At 36.7% G+C, this 18,218-nt stretch overlaps 3 pseudogenes; all 3 read left to right on the forward strand.

The window, feature by feature from the left end:
- The first annotated feature begins 991 nt into the window (after positions 1–991).
- On the forward strand, positions 992–5,711 carry LOC144257024 (primary cilium assembly protein FAM149B1-like; annotated as a pseudogene).
- Positions 5,712–7,247: 1,536 nt separating this feature from the next.
- Positions 7,248–11,639, forward strand: LOC144257025 (primary cilium assembly protein FAM149B1-like; annotated as a pseudogene).
- A 1,536-nt stretch (positions 11,640–13,175) lies between these two features.
- LOC144257026 (primary cilium assembly protein FAM149B1-like) lies at positions 13,176–17,540 on the forward strand (annotated as a pseudogene).
- The last annotated feature ends 678 nt before the right edge of the window (positions 17,541–18,218 follow it).

Raw genomic sequence — 18,218 nt, forward strand, 5'->3', positions numbered from 1 at the left:
ATGAGGCAATAAGTTGTATTTTTATAGGCTACAGGATATTTACCATTTTTTCTCTTCACTCTCATATTTAAGGAGTTAATTAGGTCTGTCAGTAATACAAATATCCTTGGAAAAATCTATTTTAATAATTTTTTTAACAATTATCCATAAAGGTAAATGTAGTCTTAGTCACTAAAGTCCAGCATAATTGGCTGGCTTGGGTTTTTTATCTGCTGTCTAGCATAAGTTTCTGTGTGGTCAATTTGTTGCTCAGCTATTTGGCTACCTCAGCCACGGGAGCTGGTGATAACTGACTGATGACAAACCTCAAGTCAATGTCCAGTAGCTTAGTTTCTTTTTGGAATGTACACAACTGTTACAGGGTTTGAGTGGGGCATGCCTGTCAATCTATATTAGCAAGATAATATCCATAAGCCAATCATCTTCTGCCTAGTGTAACCATACTGTGAGGAAACTTCATATGTTCGTTGCTGTTAGTTGCAACTGAAGGCTTTTCTAACATTTTTTCTTTTTTTTATTAAATTTATTGTCAAAGGATAACCCTGATGAGAAAAGAAAGGAAAAGCATAGAAAAAAATGAGAACCAAGAAAGAGAAAAGCATCCAGACATGGCCCATTCCTGTAGCTGCATTTGTCTCCTGCTGTGGTGAGCAGACAGTCACTGTTGACTAGTCTCTGTCACTAGGGTTCTGATCTGAGCTGGATGTGGGGAGCAAAGCAGCCATGGGGCAGGAGACCTCTCTCCGAAGGGGAGAAGAATTAGGCCTTTGCACCAGTGGGGGGGTGAGGTTCTTTGCCTCACCTCTGTTGGCCCCCAATTTTCTCCTGATGGCCCCTCTGCGACTGTGCCTGTCTTAGGTTGTCCCTCCCTTGAGGAATCTTACCCGTCACTGGCTAACCAGCCATTCTCCGGGGCCAAACAGGGTGATGTGGACTGTGCATGGCATCGTCCCTAAGAGGGCTCTCTGTCTCCTAGATAGATAATGCCCCCATGGCCTCCACACCAGTATTTACCCTAGGATCAGCCAACTCAGGTTTCTTCTCCATGGAGGGCTCAGCTCTCAGCACTGGGCTGGTAGGAATTCGTTCAGGAAGGAAGGAGACAGGCCATAGAAAGACAAACTGTAATATAGTGATAAAGCTGAGAGAGACAGATGAAGAGAGATCCCTCATACAGAACTGGTCCTTAATTGGTGTTACTCACATCTGGTCCATAGCTGCTATCCATATGGATGCACAACAATCCATTATTTTAACACTGTCTTTTTCTCAAAAGATACTTCCAGACAGTCTGCTTACCATAGAATCAATATATAGGTATAACTGACCATTACAGTCAGGACAATTAATTTAGTTTCATGGGTGGACTTTCCAGTCCACACTGCAAGACACATTAAAGGTGGACCTGGAAAATGGGTCCATACAAGTCTTTTTATAATTTTTATTTACCTGACAAGCTCGTGAAGCTGCATGGCTATAAGCTCTGTAGCTGGAAATTGACCTTCCTGCGCCAGGTTTCTCTGTCATTATCATGATGACTGGTTTAAACTCTCCAAACTCTCCTTTGATATCTGATTTAATTTACAGAATCATGTTCAGTAACATTAAGACTCTCAATATTACAATTTAAAAAAAAAAACTTTTAAAGTATTTTGTAAAATCTAGTGTCTCTCTGGGATCCTGTATTCCCCCTTTTCCTTATTTAATAAAATTGAGTAAGGGCTTGGCATAAGTCATAGTATTATTAGTTTAAATTATAGATAATAGTATAAGTATTTAAATGACTAAGAATAGATTTACCTTTTATTGATTATTAATTTTTTATATAGACTAGTCGATCCATCCTAACAATTTAGAAAGAATTTTTAATCTTTTTGAGAGAAGGTCTCAAAATCTCTATATTTTAGAATATTATCCTTTAAATAGGTATCTCTTAATTGCCTTTAAAAAATATGATGAAGGTTATTTTTTGTATAGGGAGCAGTATATAAATCTTACTGTATTTTTTATGGACAATAGATCTAGTTAGAGAACTTATATAATATCAATGAATTTTTTTTAAGTTTGTAACCTTTATTGTTTAAAATTAACATATAACTTTAATTTGGAGAACATTAGTCTTAATAAAATGGTTTTTTAAAATTTTATAATTAACAAACAAAATATGTAAAAATTAGTATCTCAGTGTCTTAGAATTAATCAATTTTAGTCTCTAAGGACAATTGTTAAAATCGGGATTTAAGTTAGTAGTTCAATATACTTAATGTTTAATCAACAATGTGAATTTATTTACCAAAATTAATCTTTATCTTACACAGTAAGAATTATTAGGCAATAAGGATCTTTCTTTAAAGAAATAAACTTGCATTTTAATAGGTGTTTATCATGTCAAAATATGGACAAAATTTTAGCTCAATTAGTATAGTTAAATTAGGAAAATAACCTGAAATATCCTTAAATTAATTATAGCCAGTTTAGTATATATAAATCTCTTTTTTAATTGTTTTAACTTTTTATATCATCTGTTTAGATAACAATATAAAAATCTTTTTTACTTAGGAAAATGAATATAAAGACCTTGTTTTACCCAAAGATTATTATTTTTTTCTTTTTAGGATCCATGTGTGGTTTTTTTTTTTTTTTTTTTTTTTTTTGTTGTTGTTTTTGTTGAAGCATCTTTTTCTTTTAGAAAATTTTTTTTTGGTTATACTTTGGAACAATTTCTGAAAACCTTAGAATTTATAAACAAATTATTATACTTTGATAAGAAATATCAATGAAAATATAGTTAAAATCCTTAGATATTTTGTAGACATAATTATAATTATTTATCATCTTATGAGTTTGAACAGTAACTTTGAGAATTAGAAACTACTTGAAGATTGTATTTTTACTTAAAAGTAAATTTATAGTAAACACATTTATCTCAAATATCTGTAACTGAAAAGGCAGAGTATCTGATAAATGTAAATATAAAACATAAATTATGGGTTTTCTGTTGAAGAAAAACAATTGGGCAAATATATATTAACTAATCAATTAGGCATGTGCTAATTATTCTATAGATTAACAAATATAGGTTATCTAAATATCTAAAAAATATATATTAAGAATAAGAACATAAATTATAATTGTATTAACTTTATATGTAACCACGTGGTCTTAAAATATTTGGATCTATTTTAATTTATTTTTAACTAGGAGTGCACTCTTCTATGTGACGTCACTTGATGTAACGGAAATAAAATCCTTGTGCATACATATTTACTTCTTATAGTCAGAAATGAGAATAAGGATTTTTTGGTCATCACAGGAACATTGTCGGCTTTGTTCCTGTGGCAAGCAAATGCATCCTCATAACCTCCAAAATTAAAAGTAAAATATAAAGAAGTATGTTTGATATCTCTCATCAATAGAACATTATTTAGTAACACAACTATAGAGAAAAGTCAGGTTATTTAACTTAGAACTAACTTAAATTTAGGACTGTAACATAGAAACCTGTGGAATTAAATTTTGTCTGAAAAAGATATCTTTCGTTAGCATTTACAGGTAGGCATTTTTAAAAATACAGGCTCTGAGCAGCTCCGGTAGGAATCTGAAACACAGTAGTACAGGTTAGTGGCTGGAAGGCCGGACTAGACGTCCTGTCTGAGTGACTGTGGAAGAACCAATCGGAAGCCCGCAAAAGTGTGGGACCAGAAAGAGTGGACCAGGAAGCCGCTCTTCCGGCCAGGCACCCCATGGTTACCATGGTGATGGAAACAACATGGAGTCCGATGCCCATTTTCGGGGCAAAAGTTCCCCAAGTTTTCCTAGCCAATTGCATTTTGTTTGATTTTGTCTGCATTTCCCCCCACCTGGCCAAGATCTTACTGCGGTAGCAGCTTGTTCTGTCTCTGCGACCTGCGGTTGCAGCTCATGTACATCCTGTACTTTTTTCTGTGTCACGTGGGTGCTCCAAAGGTTTTTTACCAGCGAATGCTAGCATTACCATCAGATCTTAAGTTAGTCTGTGTTTGGCATTTAGGTCAAGTAATTCAAGGGTTAAAAGCACTGCCAGCCACAGGGGCTAGGACCCCATAGTGAGCCGCTTCCCCATAGTGAGCAGTAAGCAGCAGAGGCTAAAGTCTCTTGTCCCCAATGGCTGAGTTACAGCCAATCTGATTCATAGGACAATCATGCAGTAAAAATACAATCACTTTTGATTCCCAAAGTGAGTCTGACTTCACTCAAGAATCACCTTTAACATCAGGCAATGCTGGGAATTCAGGATCTGCTTTTCCAAGTTATAGTGGCACAGGGATCTCTACAGAAGGCAGCTCAGACTTCTCCTGGGGATACGGTGAACTTGATAAAAATGCCACTGAAAAAGTCCAGGCCATGTTCACAGCCATTGATGAGCTCTTATATGAGCAAAAGTCAAGTGTGCATACCAAGAGTCTACAAGAAGAGTGCCAACAGTGGACATCTAGCTTTCCTCACCTCAGGATTCTGGGTAAACAGATAATTACTCCAAGTGAAGGTTATGGATTATATCCTAGATCCCCACCTGCTATTTCAGCTTCACATGAAGCAGCCTTGTCTCAAGAAAGAGATTCAGCAATATCCCCTGGTTTGTGTGCTGTGGAAAGAGAAGACAACTGTATAATCTGCTCAGAAGGAATAGTTGAGGAATACCTGGCTTTTGACCATACAGATATGGAAGAGGGATTTCATGAAAATAAATCAGAAGCAGCTACAAAGGAACAGAAATTAGGGTACCCTCCCATTGCTCCATTTTACTGCATGAAAGAGGACATTCTTGCTTATGTGTTTCGCAAAGTGTGGAGCAAAACTGTGAGCTGTTTGGAGCAATTGACACGTAGTTACCGGGAGGGATTTCCTTCTGATGGTGAGAGTAATGTTGCAGTCACCAGACAGACTCAGAAAGTCTCTGTGCTGAGTGAACCACATACTTTGGTGTTACCTCCAGTGCCACAGTCCAAGGTGCTGTCACCTCGAATCTGATGAGTGTCAAGCAAGTGGTCATCAGCCAAATGCGAATGGTTTCTTGATTCATGGGATGCCTCTACAGCCAAGAAATCTCTACCTAATTGATAAGCTCCTAGATCTTGATAACAAGCTACTTATGAGGCCTGGGTCCAGTACCATCTTTTCAACCCGAAATTGGCCAAACCGAGCCTTGGAGCTTAGAACATCATGTCTGTCATATAAAGTGCAGTCTGCCAAGAGACGTAATCCCCCACCATGTACCCTTCATCCAATCAGCACAGCCACTCATGCACTGGAACACCAAGACCTGTGGAAGAAATCCTCAGAGGGTCACAAGTCCCTTTGGCAATACCCCTGAGTCGAAATAATCTGCTGCCACCTATTGGCACAAGTGAAGTGGAACACCTGAGCCCTGTGGGGCCACAAAGGCAAATGAAACCCCATGGTGATTCCAGTGGAGCCCGAAGTGCAGTGGTGGATGAGCCTAACCAGCAGCAGCCTCAAGATAGGCTCCTTTTATCTAACTTCTTCTCCAGGCCCAATACAGCTCGGTCATTTATGCCAGAAACACAGTATCAGCCTTCACATGCACTTGAGTACCTCATCAAGCCTGACCCAGTAGGGGATCTGCAGGTCCTCATTTGCATGCCTCTATAAAAATCTCAAAGCAGAGGTGGCCAATCTCTAAAACCAGGCAGGGACCAGAAGGCAAATGAGAAGAACCTATCAGGCTGCAGCAAACATGTGGGAAGACTTCAAGAATCAGTGTTCGACCATCAAATGATGGAGAGCGTGTATACAAGATCAACTAGAATCCATCCATTAAGTGGTACTTGAATGCATTCTAGAAAACACCATACTTGGAAAAGAGATAAAGCTCACAGCTCTGGGCTCAAAGGACTCATAGTCTGCATAGCCAAATCTATTAATACATTTGTCTTTTATGGTAATTTTCTATCCTTTTAAAGAAATAGTATTCCAAGATAAGGGAGGTGTGAGTTAAAGAGGTAGTAAGTGACTGCTATTTCAATTTTACTACTGAAAAGTTTTGATCCCTTTGTTGATATCCTAAACATTAATTTCTATTTTCTCCTACTTTTCATAGATAGCTTTTTATTCCATTGGAAAATGTGTGAGGTGATTGATTTTATAGTCAGTTATACTGTTTCCTTTATCTCTCTATTTGGATACTTTAGATCATATGACCTATCTAAAATAGGCGTTAATATTTGTTAGTGTTCTGTTTTTCAAAATGACCTCTTAAATTCTCAAAAATTTTCAGATTATTTTGATAGTGATATGTTGATTTTTCAATAAAACTACTTTTTTTAGACTTGTAATAAGGCTATGAATTTACCTGATATTTGGTCAACACATTGAACTAAAGCTAAACCTTCCATTTTTGTCTATTTTATATATTTCAATTAAATTTTATAATTTCTTCAGGACCATTTGGAACAATTACTTCTAAGTCTGTTTATGGCAAAACAAGGCTAAAGGCATTCAGACTTCTAGAGGGACCTTAAAAAGCCCCTGAATTTGTCATTGTTAATGAAGTTAATTCAAAGGAATAATCACAGAGAAGTAGTATTGGCTATCCATGGGGAGGAAAGAGAATAGCAGACCTGGAACAGTAGGCCCCTATTCAAACTTAGGCAGCTGGAGTTCCAAATTGGCCAGATTGGTGAGAAATTAAAAGATTGGTATCTTCTATGCCACTAAAAAATTTTACTTAAAAAGTGAATTAAAAGCCTAGGAATAAGTCCAAATATAAATAGTCAATGTGAGTATTGTTATGGTTTAGATTTGAGGTGTCCCCAAAACCTCATGTATGAACTATGCAAGAAAGTATAAAGGGTGAATGACTGGGCTATGAGAACTTTAACCCAATCAGTGAATTAATTCACTAATAGGGATTAACAGGATGGTAACTGTAGCTAGGTAGGGTGTGAGCAAAGGAAGTGGGTCACTGGGGACATACCTTAGGGGTACATATTTTGTAGTAGGTGAGTGGAAACTGTCTGCTTCTCAGAGTGATGTCTTGAGCCTCTTTCCTCTACCACACCCTCCCCACATGATATTCTGCCTTGTGGTGGAAGACCTTAGACAGCACAAAAGAATTTCCCAAGCTTTCCCTGCTCAAGATGTTAACTTTGGAGCAGAAATAATGCAAGGTGCTAAGGCTATCTATCCTCAGGGAACATCCTAGAATACAATAGTAGCACTCCACTCAGACTAAAAATGCTGAAAGAATGTGGGAATACATCAAGTAAGACTCTGTATGTAGAAATTTGGTTACCCCAAAGATTAGAGTTAAAATAGTTCAATGAAAGTCATAATAGTCTTCAAGAGATCAGGTTCTCTGTTATCTACCACATTGGCTATCTGAATCTATTGTGGAATTCTCATTTACAAACAAGATAGTTCTGACCAATAGGTCAATCATGGCTTCATGCCTAGCAAACTACAATTCAAACAGTGCAAATCCAAGGAAAGGCACAGAGCTTCTAAGACCCATGTTTCAAGAGACCCAGTAATTTGATAAATGCTCTAGAGATGCAGATGTTTAGTCTGCTGAACTAAACAAGGTCTTGCCTTCTCACAGCATCTAGCAATTTTTCTCTGTAGCCCATCAAAATCATAGTTAAGTCTATGTCTGCAATTAAAAAAAAATTAATGTCTGTTTTTACTACTGTAAATTTCACTGTTGTCAGAACTAGATCCATTCTGTTCATGATTTTATCCCTTCTACTTAGTGTCCTTCTTCATGGTTGGTAGTTGTTTAATGCATATAAAGGAATAATGCCAGTGGGATTAAGTTTTTTTATAGTATGTTTTTAAATGGGTTAGAATTAACTTTGAAAAGAGAAAGACCTAGTTCTCCACAACTGGGAGAGGTTATTTAGCAAAAATAGAATTGACTTTACTAATATAGAGATAATATTAACCTGCTTATTATGACAGTCATCCACCAATTTTATATCGATTGTACCAATTTTCTGACCCTATACATTGATCTATTTCAATATACTTTCAGGTTTACCACATTGGATTGACCCATTTTACAGTTTTATTCCTAGGCATTTTATCTAAAAATCCTCTTTCTTCAATAAGATAGCTACATTCATATTTATCCTATTTTCAAAGAACTTGAAGAGATATTGCAATCAATATACTTAATGTTTAATCAACAATGTGAATCAATATACTTAATGTTTAATCAACAATGTGAATTTATTTACCAAAATTAATCTTTATCTTAAACAGTAAGAATTATTAGGCAATAAGGATCTTTCTTTAAAGAAATAAACTTACATTTTAATAGGTGTTTATCATGTCAAAATATGGACAAAATTTTAGCTCAATTAGTATAGTTAAATTAGGAAAATAACCTGAAATATCCTTAAATTAATTATAGCCAGTTTAGTATATATAAATCTCTTTTTTAATTGTTTTAACTTTTTATATCATCTGTTTAGATAACAATATAAAAATCTTTTTTACTTAGGAAAATGAATATAAAGACCTTGTTTTACCCAAAGATTATTATTTTCTTCTTTTTAGGATCCATGTGTGGTTTTTTGTTGTTGTTGTTGTTGTTGTTGAAGCATCTTTTTCTTTTAGAAAATTTTTTTTTGGTTATACTTTGGAACAATTTCTGAAAACCTTAGAATTTATAAACAAATTATTATACTTTGATAAGAAATATCAATGAAAATATAGTTAAAATCCTTAGATATTTTGTAGACATAATTATAATTATTTATCATCTTATGAGTTTGAACAGTAACTTTGAGAATTAGAAACTACTTGAAGATTGTATTTTTACTTAAAAGTAAATTTATAGTAAACACATTTATCTCAAATATCTGTAACTGAAAAGGCAGAGTATCTGATAAATGTAAATATAAAACATAAATTATGGGTTTTCTGTTGAAGAAAAACAATTGGGCAAATATAAATTAACTAATCAATTAGGCATGTGCTAATTATTCTATAGATAAACAAATATAGGTTATCTAAATATCTAAAAAATATATATTAAGAATAAGAACATAAATTATAATTGTATTAACTTTATATGTAACCACGTGGTCTTAAAATATTTGGATCTATTTTAATTTATTTTTAACTAGGAGTGCACTCTTCTATGTGACGTCACTTGATGTAACGGAAATAAAATCCTTGTGCATACATATTTACTTCTTATAGTCAGAAATGAGAATAAGGATTTTTTGGTCATCATAGGAACATTGTCGGCTTTGTTCCTGTGGCAAGCAAATGCATCCTCATAACCTCCAAAATTAAAAGTAAAATATAAAGAAGTATGTTTGATATCTCTCATCAATAGAACATTATTTAGTAACACAATTATAGAGAAAAGTCAGGTTATTTAACTTAGAACTAACTTAAATTTAGGACTGTAACATAGAAACCTGTGGAATTAAATTTTGTCTGAAAAAGATATCTTTCGTTAGCATTTACAGGTAGGCATTTTTAAAAATACAGGCTCTGAGCAGCTCCGGTAGAAATCTGAAACACAGTAGTACAGGTTAGTGGCTGGAAGGCCGGACTAGACGTCCTGTCTGAGTGACTGTGGAAGAACCAATCGGAAGCCCGCAAAAGTGTGGGACCAGAAAGAGTGGACCAGGAAGCCGCTCTTCCCGCCAGGCACCCCATGGTTACCATGGTGATGAAAACAACATGGAGTCCGATGCCCATTTTCGGGGCAAAAGTTCCCCAAGTTTTCCTAGCCAATTGCATTTTGTTTGATTTTGTCTGCATTTCCCCCCACCTGGCCAAGATCTTACTGCGGTAGCAGCTTGTTGTCTCTGCGACCTGCGGTTGCAGCTCATGTACATCCTGTACTTTTTTCTGTGTCACGTGGGTGCTCCAAAGGTTTTTTACCAGCGAACGCTAGCATTACCATCAGATCTTAAGTTAGTCTGTGTTTGGCATTTAGGTCAAGTAATTCAAGGGTTAAAAGCACTGCCAGCCACAGGGGCTAGGACCCCATAGTGAGCCGCTTCCCCATAGTGAGCAGTAAGCAGCAGAGGCTAAAGTCTCTTGTCCCCAGTGGCTGAGTTACAGCCAATCTGATTCATAGGACAATCATGTAGTAAAAATACAATCACTTTTGATTCCCAAAGTGAGTCTGACTTCACTCAAGAATCACCTTTAACATCAGGCAATGCTGGGAATTCAGGATCTGCTTTTCCAAGTTATAGTGGCACAGGGATCTCTACAGAAGGCAGCTCAGACTTCTCCTGGGGATATGGTGAACTTGATAAAAATGCCACTGAAAAAGTCCAGGCCATGTTCACAGCCATTGATGAGCTCTTATATGAGCAAAAGTCAAGTGTGCATACCAAGAGTCTACAAGAAGAGTGCCAAGAGTGGACATCTAGCTTTCCTCACCTCAGGATTCTGGGTAAACAGATAATTACTCCAAGTGAAGGTTATGGATTATATCCTAGATCCCCACCTGCTATTTCAGCTTCACATGAAGCAGCCTTGTCTCAAGAAAGAGATTCAGCAATATCCCCTGGTTTGTGTGCTGTGGAAAGAGAAGACAACTATATAATCTGCTCAGAAGGAATAGTTGAGGAATACCTAGCTTTTGACCATACAGATATGGAAGAGGGATTTCATGAAAATAAATCAGAAGCAGCTACAAAGGAACAGAAATTAGGGTACCCTCCCATTGCTCCATTTTACTGCATGAAAGAGGACATTCTTGCTTATGTGTTTCGCAAAGTGTGGAGCAAAACTGTGAGCTGTTTGGAGCAATTGACACGTAGTTACCGGGAGGGATTTCCTTCTGATGGTGAGAGTAATGTTGCAGTCACCAGACAGACTCAGAAAGTCTCTGTGCTGAGTGAACCACATACTTTGGTGTTACCTCCAGTGCCACAGTCCAAGGTGCTGTCACCTCGAATCTGATGAGTGTCAAGCAAGTGGTCATCAGCCAAATGCGAATGGTTTCTTGATTCATGGGATGCCTCTACAGCCAAGAAATCTCTACCTAATTGATAAGCTCCTAGATCTTGATAACAAGCTACTTATGAGGCCTGGGTCCAGTACCATCTTTTCAACCCGAAATTGGCCAAACCGAGCCTTGGAGCTTAGAACATCATGTCTGTCATATAAAGTGCAGTCTGCCAAGAGACGTAATCCCCCACCATGTACCCTTCATCCAATCAGCACAGCCACTCATGCACTGGAACACCAAGACCTGTGGAAGAAATCCTCAGAGGGTCACAAGTCCCTTTGGCAATACCCCTGAGTCGAAATAATCTGCTGCCACCTATTGGCACAAGTGAAGTGGAACACCTGAGCCCTGTGGGGCCACAAAGGCAAATGAAACCCCATGGTGATTCCAGTGGAGCCCGAAGTGCAGTGGTGGATGAGCCTAACCAGCAGCAGCCTCAAGATAGGCTCCTTTTATCTAACTTCTTCTCCAGGCCCAATACAGCTCGGTCATTTATGCCAGAAACACAGTATCAGCCTTCACATGCACTTGAGTACCTCATCAAGCCTGACCCAGTAGGGGATCTGCAGGTCCTCATTTGCATGCCTCTATAAAAATCTCAAAGCAGAGGTGGCCAATCTCTAAAACCAGGCAGGGACCAGAAGGCAAATGAGAAGAACCTATCAGGCTGCAGCAAACATGTGGGAAGACTTCAAGAATCAGTGTTCGACCATCAAATGATGGAGAGCGTGTATACAAGATCAACTAGAATCCATCCATTAAGTGGTACTTGAATGCATTCTAGAAAACACCATACTTGGAAAAGAGATAAAGCTCACAGCTCTGGGCTCAAAGGACTCATAGTCTGCATAGCCAAATCTATTAATACATTTGTCTTTTATGGTAATTTTCTATCCTTTTAAAGAAATAGTATTCCAAGATAAGGGAGGTGTGAGTTAAAGAGGTAGTAAGTGACTGCTATTTCAATTTTACTACTGAAAAGTTTTGATCCCTTTGTTGATATCCTAAACATTAATTTCTATTTTCTCCTACTTTTCATAGATAGCTTTTTATTCCATTGGAAAATGTGTGAGGTGATTGATTTTATAGTCAGTTATACTGTTTCCTTTATCTCTCTATTTGGATACTTTAGATCATATGACCTATCTAAAATAGGCGTTAATATTTGTTAGTGTTCTGTTTTTCAAAATGACCTCTTAAATTCTCAAAAATTTTCAGATTATTTTGATAGTGATATGTTGATTTTTCAATAAAACTACTTTTTTTAGACTTGTAATAAGGCTATGAATTTACCTGATATTTGGTCAACACATTGAACTAAAGCTAAACCTTCCATTTTTGTCTATTTTATATATTTCAATTAAATTTTATAATTTCTTCAGGACCATTTGGAACAATTACTTCTAAGTCTGTTTATGGCAAAACAAGGCTAAAGGCATTCAGACTTCTAGAGGGACCTTAAAAAGCCCCTGAATTTGTCATTGTTAATGAAGTTAATTCAAAGGAATAATCACAGAGAAGTAGTATTGGCTATCCATGGGGAGGAAAGAGAATAGCAGACCTGGAACAGTAGGCCCCTATTCAAACTTAGGCAGCTGGAGTTCCAAATTGGCCAGATTGGTGAGAAATTAAAAGATTGGTATCTTCTATGCCACTAAAAAATTTTACTTAAAAAGTGAATTAAAAGCCTAGGAATAAGTCCAAATATAAATAGTCAATGTGAGTATTGTTATGGTTTAGATTTGAGGTGTCCCCAAAACCTCATGTATGAACTATGCAAGAAAGTATAAAGGGTGAATGACTGGGCTATGAGAACTTTAACCCAATCAGTGAATTAATTCACTAATAGGGATTAACAGGATGGTAACTGTAGCTAGGTAGGGTGTGAGCAAAGGAAGTGGGTCACTGGGGACATACCTTAGGGGTACATATTTTGTAGTAGGTGAGTGGAAACTGTCTGCTTCTCAGAGTGATGTCTTGAGCCTCTTTCCTCTACCACACCCTCCCCACATGATATTCTGCCTTGTGGTGGAAGACCTTAGACAGCACAAAAGAATTTCCCAAGCTTTCCCTGCTCAAGATGTTAACTTTGGAGCAGAAATAATGCAAGGTGCTAAGGCTATCTATCCTCAGGGAACATCCTAGAATACAATAGTAGCACTCCACTCAGACTAAAAATGCTGAAAGAATGTGGGAATACATCAAGTAAGACTCTGTATGTAGAAATTTGGTTACCCCAAAGATTAGAGTTAAAATAGTTCAATGAAAGTCATAATAGTCTTCAAGAGATCAGGTTCTCTGTTATCTACCACATTGGCTATCTGAATCTATTGTGGAATTCTCATTTACAAACAAGATAGTTCTGACCAATAGGTCAATCATGGCTTCATGCCTAGCAAACTACAATTCAAACAGTGCAAATCCAAGGAAAGGCACAGAGCTTCTAAGACCCATGTTTCAAGAGACCCAGTAATTTGATAAATGCTCTAGAGATGCAGATGTTTAGTCTGCTGAACTAAACAAGGTCTTGCCTTCTCACAGCATCTAGCAATTTTTCTCTGTAGCCCATCAAAATCATAGTTAAGTCTATGTCTGCAATTAAAAAAAAATTAATGTCTGTTTTTACTACTGTAAATTTCACTGTTGTCAGAACTAGATCCATTCTGTTCATGATTTTATCCCTTCTACTTAGTGTCCTTCTTCATGGTTGGTAGTTGTTTAATGCATATAAAGGAATAATGCCAGTGGGATTAAGTTTTTTTATAGTATGTTTTTAAATGGGTTAGAATTAACTTTGAAAAGAGAAAGACCTAGTTCTCCACAACTGGGAGAGGTTATTTAGCAAAAATAGAATTGACTTTACTAATATAGAGATAATATTAACCTGCTTATTATGACAGTCATCCACCAATTTTATATCGATTGTACCAATTTTCTGACCCTATACATTGATCTATTTCAATATACTTTCAGGTTTACCACATTGGATTGACCCATTTTACAGTTTTATTCCTAGGCATTTTATCTAAAAATCCTCTTTCTTCAATAAGATAGCTACATTCATATTTATCCTATTTTCAAAGAACTTGAAGAGATATTGCAATCAATATACTTAATGTTTAATCAACAATGTGAATCAATATACTTAATGTTTAATCAACAATGTGAATTTATTTACCAAAATTAATCTTTATCTTAAACAGTAAGAATTATTAGGCAATAAGGATCTTTCTTTAAAGAAATAAACTTACATTTTAATAGGTGTTTATCATGTCAAAATATGGACAAAATTTTAGCTCAATTAGTATAGTTAAATTAGGAAAATAACCTGAAATATCCTTAAATTAATTATAGCCAGTTTAGTATATATAAATCTCTTTTTTAATTGTTTTAACTTTTTATATCATCTGTTTAGATAACAATATAAAAATCTTTTTTACTTAGGAAAATGAATATAAAGACCTTGTTTTACCCAAAGATTATTATTTTCTTCTTTTTAGGATCCATGTGTGGTTTTTTGTTGTTGTTGTTGTTGTTGTTGAAGCATCTTTTTCTTTTAGAAAATTTTTTTTTGGTTATACTTTGGAACAATTTCTGAAAACCTTAGAATTTATAAACAAATTATTATACTTTGATAAGAAATATCAATGAAAATATAGTTAAAATCCTTAGATATTTTGTAGACATAATTATAATTATTTATCATCTTATGAGTTTGAACAGTAACTTTGAGAATTAGAAACTACTTGAAGATTGTATTTTTACTTAAAAGTAAATTTATAGTAAACACATTTATCTCAAATATCTGTAACTGAAAAGGCAGAGTATCTGATAAATGTAAATATAAAACATAAATTATGGGTTTTCTGTTGAAGAAAAACAATTGGGCAAATATAAATTAACTAATCAATTAGGCATGTGCTAATTATTCTATAGATAAACAAATATAGGTTATCTAAATATCTAAAAAATATATATTAAGAATAAGAACATAAATTATAATTGTATTAACTTTATATGTAACCACGTGGTCTTAAAATATTTGGATCTATTTTAATTTATTTTTAACTAGGAGTGCACTCTTCTATGTGACGTCACTTGATGTAACGGAAATAAAATCCTTGTGCATACATATTTACTTCTTATAGTCAGAAATGAGAATAAGGATTTTTTGGTCATCATAGGAACATTGTCGGCTTTGTTCCTGTGGCAAGCAAATGCATCCTCATAACCTCCAAAATTAAAAGTAAAATATAAAGAAGTATGTTTGATATCTCTCATCAATAGAACATTATTTAGTAACACAATTATAGAGAAAAGTCAGGTTATTTAACTTAGAACTAACTTAAATTTAGGACTGTAACATAGAAACCTGTGGAATTAAATTTTGTCTGAAAAAGATATCTTTCGTTAGCATTTACAGGTAGGCATTTTTAAAAATACAGGCTCTGAGCAGCTCCGGTAGAAATCTGAAACACAGTAGTACAGGTTAGTGGCTGGAAGGCCGGACTAGACGTCCTGTCTGAGTGACTGTGGAAGAACCAATCGGAAGCCCGCAAAAGTGTGGGACCAGAAAGAGTGGACCAGGAAGCCGCTCTTCCCGCCAGGCACCCCATGGTTACCATGGTGATGAAAACAACATGGAGTCCGATGCCCATTTTCGGGGCAAAAGTTCCCCAAGTTTTCCTAGCCAATTGCATTTTGTTTGATTTTGTCTGCATTTCCCCCCACCTGGCCAAGATCTTACTGCGGTAGCAGCTTGTTGTCTCTGCGACCTGCGGTTGCAGCTCATGTACATCCTGTACTTTTTTCTGTGTCACGTGGGTGCTCCAAAGGTTTTTTACCAGCGAACGCTAGCATTACCATCAGATCTTAAGTTAGTCTGTGTTTGGCATTTAGGTCAAGTAATTCAAGGGTTAAAAGCACTGCCAGCCACAGGGGCTAGGACCCCATAGTGAGCCGCTTCCCCATAGTGAGCAGTAAGCAGCAGAGGCTAAAGTCTCTTGTCCCCAGTGGCTGAGTTACAGCCAATCTGATTCATAGGACAATCATGTAGTAAAAATACAATCACTTTTGATTCCCAAAGTGAGTCTGACTTCACTCAAGAATCACCTTTAACATCAGGCAATGCTGGGAATTCAGGATCTGCTTTTCCAAGTTATAGTGGCACAGGGATCTCTACAGAAGGCAGCTCAGACTTCTCCTGGGGATATGGTGAACTTGATAAAAATGCCACTGAAAAAGTCCAGGCCATGTTCACAGCCATTGATGAGCTCTTATATGAGCAAAAGTCAAGTGTGCATACCAAGAGTCTACAAGAAGAGTGCCAAGAGTGGACATCTAGCTTTCCTCACCTCAGGATTCTGGGTAAACAGATAATTACTCCAAGTGAAGGTTATGGATTATATCCTAGATCCCCACCTGCTATTTCAGCTTCACATGAAGCAGCCTTGTCTCAAGAAAGAGATTCAGCAATATCCCCTGGTTTGTGTGCTGTGGAAAGAGAAGACAACTATATAATCTGCTCAGAAGGAATAGTTGAGGAATACCTAGCTTTTGACCATACAGATATGGAAGAGGGATTTCATGAAAATAAATCAGAAGCAGCTACAAAGGAACAGAAATTAGGGTACCCTCCCATTGCTCCATTTTACTGCATGAAAGAGGACATTCTTGCTTATGTGTTTCGCAAAGTGTGGAGCAAAACTGTGAGCTGTTTGGAGCAATTGACACGTAGTTACCGGGAGGGATTTCCTTCTGATGGTGAGAGTAATGTTGCAGTCACCAGACAGACTCAGAAAGTCTCTGTGCTGAGTGAACCACATACTTTGGTGTTACCTCCAGTGCCACAGTCCAAGGTGCTGTCACCTCGAATCTGATGAGTGTCAAGCAAGTGGTCATCAGCCAAATGCGAATGGTTTCTTGATTCATGGGATGCCTCTACAGCCAAGAAATCTCTACCTAATTGATAAGCTCCTAGATCTTGATAACAAGCTACTTATGAGGCCTGGGTCCAGTACCATCTTTTCAACCCGAAATTGGCCAAACCGAGCCTTGGAGCTTAGAACATCATGTCTGTCATATAAAGTGCAGTCTGCCAAGAGACGTAATCCCCCACCATGTACCCTTCATCCAATCAGCACAGCCACTCATGCACTGGAACACCAAGACCTGTGGAAGAAATCCTCAGAGGGTCACAAGTCCCTTTGGCAATACCCCTGAGTCGAAATAATCTGCTGCCACCTATTGGCACAAGTGAAGTGGAACACCTGAGCCCTGTGGGGCCACAAAGGCAAATGAAACCCCATGGTGATTCCAGTGGAGCCCGAAGTGCAGTGGTGGATGAGCCTAACCAGCAGCAGCCTCAAGATAGGCCCAATACAGCTCGGTCATTTATGCCAGAAACACAGTATCAGCCTTCACATGCACTTGAGTACCTCATCAAGCCTGACCCAGTAGGGGATCTGCAGGTCCTCATTTGCATGCCTCTATAAAAATCTCAAAGCAGAGGTGGCCAATCTCTAAAACCAGGCAGGGACCAGAAGGCAAATGAGAAGAACCTATCAGGCTGCAGCAAACATGTGGGAAGACTTCAAGAATCAGTGTTCGACCATCAAATGATGGAGAGCGTGTATACAAGATCAACTAGAATCCATCCATTAAGTGGTACTTGAATGCATTCTAGAAAACACCATACTTGGAAAAGAGATAAAGCTCACAGCTCTGGGCTCAAAGGACTCATAGTCTGCATAGCCAAATCTATTAATACATTTGTCTTTTATGGTAATTTTCTATCCTTTTAAAGAAATAGTATTCCAAGATAAGGGAGGTGTGAGTTAAAGAGGTAGTAAGTGACTGCTATTTCAATTTTACTACTGAAAAGTTTTGATCCCTTTGTTGATATCCTAAACATTAATTTCTATTTTCTCCTACTTTTCATAGATAGCTTTTTATTCCATTGGAAAATGTGTGAGGTGATTGATTTTATAGTCAGTTATACTGTTTCCTTTATCTCTCTATTTGGATACTTTAGATCATATGACCTATCTAAAATAGGCGTTAATATTTGTTAGTGTTCTGTTTTTCAAAATGACCTCTTAAATTCTCAAAAATTTTCAGATTATTTTGATAGTGATATGTTGATTTTTCAATAAAACTACTTTTTTTAGACTTGTAATAAGGCTATGAATTTACCTGATATTTGGTCAACACATTGAACTAAAGCTAAACC

This window comes from Urocitellus parryii, chromosome 9 (genome assembly GCF_045843805.1).
Source record: "Urocitellus parryii isolate mUroPar1 chromosome 9, mUroPar1.hap1, whole genome shotgun sequence".
In the NCBI taxonomy this organism is placed as follows: domain Eukaryota; kingdom Metazoa; phylum Chordata; class Mammalia; order Rodentia; family Sciuridae; genus Urocitellus; species Urocitellus parryii.